Raw genomic sequence first — 6,767 nt, 5'->3', positions numbered from 1 at the left:
GGGTGACAGCACCATCAATCGGGTTACGAAATCCAGCACTTTATTCTCACCAAAGGCAAATGGCACCATTTCATTTTTGCAAGTCTGATGGCTTAGGGGTTCTGGAGAAAAGCCCATTTCTACTAACTGTCTTCTGATTTAACTCCTTTCCACTTCCAAATTTCTACTTATAAGAAACTATTCTCATTCATGTGTTAAATACTATTTATATATTGATCTCTTTATGTCAAACTCCTCCTTGAATTATCATTTTTATTTCTATTGACTTCCATAAGACAGCAGCCTAGGCAACAGAGAGCTGTCAGCCTACAAGTTTCCCTGGGGAATAAGCCCTTGGGTCCAGAGGCGGAAATGTGGTTGGCATAGCACAGCATTCATGACTGACATGTAGCAGAGGCCTTCACGATAACCTGCACTTTTGGAACCTCCATGACTTCATCAATAATTTCATTATCACCTCATCCAAAGGCATCCTTGGTCATCCTTTATCTCTTAGCAACATCTCACAGATGCTTCTCCATCCCTGTCAATAATTTACTTCTTTTCCCAACTGTCTAATTCTTCCCTTTTCCATTGACCTCTTTGCTGATCCAGAACTTTGGATGCATCTCCTGAGATCCATCCTCGGAGCTTCTTCCAGCCACTCTTCTCTCGATGACCTCAGTCATCTCCATGGCTTTGCGTGTGTTCCTGCCAGGCAGGGATTCCAAATCCAGGCAGATGCCCTCATCTCTCTTCTGCACTCAAGACTGGCATCCCTAACCTGTCTGCTTCAAACTCGGCATGCCTCAGGTCAAACCTGCTTTATCCCTCAAACCAATTCTCCTTCTTGACTTTTCATTTCCTCCCAGTTTTACTGTTTTCCTAATCCCTATGCTTCAGACCTCACATTCATGTTGAACCCCTTCTTACAGCTCATTTACCATTTTCTTGTCACCAAATCACATACGTTCATCAGTCAGATATAGCTGCCTTTTTAATTCCATTTCCATGACTATTTGTTTAAGTTATTATCACATCCCATCCGGACTACTGCAGTAGTAAAGATGTCAAAGTCACAATGTGACTTTGGAGACTTTCCTTCCATTATGTAGTGTTTATAAAGTGCCTGGCACTGATCTAAGCACTTTATACACAATATTAACACATTAATTCCTCATAACAACCCTGTGAGGTAGGGAGATTATTAGACCCATACTACAGATAATAAAACTGAGGAACTGAGAGATTAGTGACAACATGCCAGAGGTCAAACAGTTAGTAAATGGTAGTGCCAGAATTGAACCCCCTGCAGCCTGGCTCTAGAGCTTGTGCTCTTAACCATTAAGCTAAATTGCCTTAAGCAGGTGCTTGGCTGCTGGTGATGTCATGGTCATCATCATCATCATCTTCGTCAGCCTCAATTCTTGCCTACCCTGCTTAGCAGTTACTCACCATCTCCTGTCTCTTGTAAGTTTAATTTAAGATATGTCTATCTTTTTTCCCAAGTTGATTGAAAGCTTTCTGAGGGCAGACATCCTGTCTTTGGAGCTCATTACAAATAGCAGGAATTTGGCAAAATCCATTGACTGAATTATCTGAATACCACATCAACAGCCTCCTGATGGATGTCATTTCCCACATGCAGTTAATTCTCCTTGTCATGCACAGAATGACCTATTTAAAACGGAAAGTAGATTTACTTAATTCTCCAATACACTCCAGTGGATTCCTATAGAATTGCAAATTCCTACCATTGCAAGGCTCTGTATTGGTGGGCTCCTAACTCTGGCCAAGTCTTCTGACCCCCTCTGCCTATCTCATATACCAGCCACTTGGCCTTCTGGCTGCACTGCTGACAGCAGGTGTGTAGACCCCCAGCAAAGCCCTCTCCTGGCTGTGCATCCCGCCCACAGTCCCACAGACATCCCCCTTCATTCAGTTCAAACGTTCAGTCTGCCATTGACAATAGCGTGCGTCCACCTCCCATCCTTCTCTCCTCCCCCTGCTCTGTTGTGAGTCACTGGCTCTTCCGGTGGTATTGATCCCTACTCGGCACTCCATTGCACATTTATTTATTTCTGTCTCCCCTTCTGCAATGTAAGGGCTCCAAGAGGGCAGAGACCTTGACTTGTTTAACGTGCTATCACCAGAGCCTAGAACAGGCCAGGCACATAGCAAACCTCCACAAATATTTGGCTCATGAATGAAAGAACAGGGGGGAAAGGGGGAGTCTTAAAAGGACTTCCACTGGGCCCATTCTGGTATCTTCCTCCTTCAGCCAGCAGGGGGCTCTTCTACTCTCTCTAGAATTCTGAATCGTTGACCAGTACCTTCGGAGTCAGGAGCCTGAAATTATACCGCCTCACCAAACCAGAATTACCCCATGTCCTCCTTTCTCCCCCTCCAAGTAGGATTTTTCCAACCCAGGCAAATATTGAACTTTGTGTTAACAAACAGGTTTTACTTTTTATAGGTGGTTCTTTAAGGATTTTTTTTGGTTTGGGTTTTTGGAGGGTGTAAATGTTGCTGCTAGAAATTCTACTTTTTTATTCACTCACAAAGATACGTTGTCATAAACAAAATGTATGGAAGCAGTGGGACAGGAGCACAGCGGTAATGTGAGTTTATGTAAGTGCTCAGCCCCACAGATTAAACAGCTGACCGAATGAGGCCAATCAATTACAATGCGTATTTATGTCTTTTTGACAAGGAGATGCCTCTCTCTCTGATTTTTCTGGCCACCTTCTCCCCAGTAGCCCGTTGATATATCTCGTTGGGACCAGATGTCAGAAATATGTTGGTGGATATAACGTCTTCTTTTGAAAAATAAATCTTCCCCCACCTAAAATGGGGTGGTTTTCAAGTTTGTATCAATTTAAAAATTGAAATATCCCCACTGGACGGCATGGCTAATGCACTTGAATGGGCTTATTGTCTCTTGTCCATTTCCTTTACAGTCAGTTTTGGCAGGAGCGCCAGCCCCACTGCCAAGACTAAAAGAACTATATATTATGGTGCATGTGCTCTGCCAACACAAAGTAAAACTAGTTTGGCAACCCTTAACCGTTGTTGGGAGGGCCCAGGTATCATAAGGATACTAATATGGCTAGGATTCTGTTACTCATGTCTGTTCTGTACAAATGGTCCTTAATTTTGTACACAAGAAAATTCACCTCTCTCGTCAGGCAGTCGTTTCCTGGAAAAACCACAGTAACTTTCTGTAAATGAACCAGAGTAAATGGATTCTTGCAGAGGAAGGAGTGAAGAGGAGCTCGTGGGAATGGATAGCTTATCTCGATGAAGAAGGCCGCCTATCAGGGTAATTTTTAATAAGCAGGATCCCTTGTTTAGTTTCCCCCAATCTTTAGTTTCCAGACTGCAAGCCAATTTCAGTCATACATATATATCTTTTTTCTTTCTGGATAAAAAATGATTGAAACGGCTGACTCTGGGCAAGGGGAAATGAACCCTATGACTCAGAAGAGCTGAGGAAGCGGGTAAAGGTACGTGTCGAGTCTGTTGACCTAACCTAGCAGCTGTTGTTTCAAGGATTTCCTTGGAAGACAGTGCTTCATAGAGAACTATGTTAAAATGCTGTTTTGTCGATTGATAAGGTTCACCCACTGTGGGCCGAGATCCTTACCGGGCAGGTAGGGTGTGTGTGCAGCAGTTGCCTCAATGGAACACAATTCCTGCCCTTGGAGAGTTTACAAGACTGTGCGTATCGAAGAGGCACACTTGAAAGAGGCTTAAGATGATTGATTGCAAAGGCTGATGCTAATGACTGACTCAGATTCATCTATTTCTGAACAGTCAAGTCTTGACCTCATTTTAAAAAACTGAAATGGGGCAGAAGTTTAGGTCTATCTGGTCTCCAGAAAGAACGTTAACTATATCCAAAAATCCGTAGCAGTGTGGCAGCTCTCCTGAGCACAAAGACACCACTTCCAAAATTAGATCTGGAGGTGGTTGGGGTGCAAGGCCATTCATTGTACTTTAATAAGTATTAAACAGAAGTTCACTTATTCCAAGATTCTTACTGAGCGCCTACTATGTGTAAGGCACAGGGTTAGAATCATCAAGTGACTTATAACTGGAAAGGGACCATGACATGCACATAAACCGTTGAAACAGAATGGACATAGGGATGAGTGTCTGGAGGGAGGCATGGATGAAATGTTGAGGGAGTTCAAAGGAAAGGGGTAACTCATGGATGAGAAGCCCGGGGAAAGTGCTGATGGCAGGTGGATCTCATAGAACAAATAGGACTTGAACACTTTGGACACAGGCATGGCCCTGGGGCTGAGTGTAGAGCAGTAAGAGCTTCGGCAGCTTCGGTGCCCTGTCTCCCTGTACCAGATGTCCAGCCGGAACTCTGTACTGACAAATCAAACATGGGGCTTGCTTGAAACTTCACCCAGTCTCTGCCCCCATTCATTACTTCAGTAGTAATTTCTTTAGGTTATTTTAGTTCACTTACTCAGAAAAGTCATTTCTTCTTTTAGGAACGAATGAATCAGTGGTGTCTATTTCCCTGATTTCCCCATACTCCTTAAATACAAGAGCAGTTATCACTCAAGCTCACAGGATCACAGATGTGGCATGGCCCTGTCTGGATGGAATGATGGTCAGGGTTCTTTATGTTTTTTTTTTTTTAATAGAAAATAGGATTTATTTTCACATTTCAAGTGAACATAAATAAGTGTCCCAGAAGTGTATTATACGCATAATCAGTAAATTTATTAAACACAGAAAAATCAAAGCCGTCCAGAAAATACACAATTACTTTCTTCCAGAGCACCTGGCACATATGGGCCATTTCTGTTCTTCACCAATTCACCGACCAGGCACAGCTTGCAGTGGGTTTGTTCTGAGGCTTGTCTGCTTCTACCCTCACAGGCTCTCCTCAAAAACCACAGCAGCAAACTAACAGGATTCACAGAGGCCAGGATAAAATGCCGTGGCCAAAGACCCTTCACAAAAGCCCCCATAATACAGCAAAGGCCAAGCTTTGGGGTTCTGTGCCTTCTGCATGATGGCCAGATACCAGATACTGGAAGCTCTCTCCATGTCCTGCTGCCTAAACAGCAGACTGATGGACGTGTCTTGAAGGCAAAATAGGCAATAGAAAGGAGCAAGTGAGACCTGGGTTTGGGGGATGGAACTTCCTGTCTGAACCACTGAGGCTCCCAGCGGAGTGCTAGCTTCCCTTGGAAGGACTTCCTCCCCCACCCCCATACCCCAGGTTTGGAGTGAATTGGACATTGCCATGAAGAACTGCATTCCACATAAAAATGGTCAGATGGCAAGATTCTGAAGGGATTGAGACCACCCACCCAGAACAGATGCTTGCTCCAACGCAACTAAAGTGGACTGTGTGTCTTGGACGTGGAAATGACATGATAAGCGTACTTTTTAAGATGTAGAAGCACTCTGATGATAATCCTTCAGAACCAGAAAAGGCCTTGACACATATTGGATGCTTTACCAACGTCATTAGTGTCACCTTCAAATGTAAAGCGTGACTTTTCAGGAGCTCGCTGCTACCGCCCACCTACTGACAGATGCCCTTCAATTTTCAAATAAATCTAGCAGTTACCACACTTCAACGTAATGCCGACTCACCTGTTCCCCGAACTGCATGGTTTCATCCCCATTTCATGTACTTGGAATCCCTGCTGAATCCTCATAAACCACTTGATGGAAAACAGAAACAATCGACTTTGCTGATTGCTGAAGACTTTAGACATCACCAAACAACCTCACTACTCCATATTTTTATTGTGGTTTCTGTATTTATGAGAATATCCACCTGCTTTTATTGTCCATCGTTCATGCTGTGATAAGTCATTGTCACACCTGAATTCGTCCAAAAAATTGTTTCCTGGATGGAGAGTCATGGACTGTTTGGGTTCGCCCCTTGATAAACCTGTAACTACTACTTCTACATAGCTTTGCTGAAGTCCTCTGCTGCTGCATCCATTCTCCTCTCCAGTAGCAGGTCGCTTCCTATCACCCAAGGCAGCTTTCCATGTGGATTGCTTGTAATCATCAGTGCTGCACACCCCTCATCCTCCTTGCCCCCTCCGTCTCCCCCTCCACCCCCCACCCTCAGCCTGCCAGTCCACTGGGCTCAAACTGCTGCCTCTTTTTGGATGTGCAGAAAGAAATGTAGCTACACACTGCATTTCCTTAGCCTCAGCTAATTGTGATTTTAGAACCTTGGAAATAATCACAAAACATTCTTCAAAATAAATTAGCATCCAGGTCACCCTTCAATATCTGTGAGAACACTATGTACTACTTCTGTTAAAGGGCATAAAATCCATATTTTTGTTTAAAAAGTGGGATCTACCTTTATGCAGCATCCAAATTTAATTATTCTTAAAGCATTTTAGGATCCCAGATGAAAGATGCTACTGCAATGTAAGTTCTAATATTATTTATTTCCCTAGTCATCAACATTAGTTGGTTTCTCCTTTCTTGAAACCTATTTATCATTTGTATAAATATAGTATTTGGGGGAGCTTCCTGCATTAGATCATCTCCTATCCTTTTAGTGCCCTTGACATTCACTGCATTTTCCTGGTGAGGCTTGCTGAGATATTAATGCAGTGGCCTCTCCTATTTTAATACCATTGGGAGGGCTTTCATGTAACTCATTGTTGTAAGATGAGTACTGATGATTATTTTTCTTGTTTTTGGCCTATGTAGAACACTATCTTCTTCCTTACTGGGGTGACCAGACTTTTTTCCTGATGTCAATATTCATTCACCAACATTTA

The 6,767-nt window shown here is 43.2% G+C and overlaps 1 long non-coding RNA gene across 1 annotated transcript; it reads left to right on the top strand.

Moving 5' to 3' along the window:
* The first annotated feature begins 3,133 nt into the window (after positions 1-3,133).
* LOC119867356 lies at positions 3,134-6,261 on the top strand. Its single transcript, XR_005369575.1, has 2 exons — positions 3,134-3,301; positions 4,882-6,261. It is a non-coding gene; the product is annotated as an uncharacterized LOC119867356 (long non-coding RNA).
* The last annotated feature ends 506 nt before the right edge of the window (positions 6,262-6,767 follow it).

Source organism: Canis lupus, chromosome 14 (assembly GCF_011100685.1).
Source record: "Canis lupus familiaris isolate Mischka breed German Shepherd chromosome 14, alternate assembly UU_Cfam_GSD_1.0, whole genome shotgun sequence".
NCBI lineage: Eukaryota > Metazoa > Chordata > Mammalia > Carnivora > Canidae > Canis > Canis lupus.
This window is presented reverse-complemented; position numbering and strand designations above follow the sequence as displayed.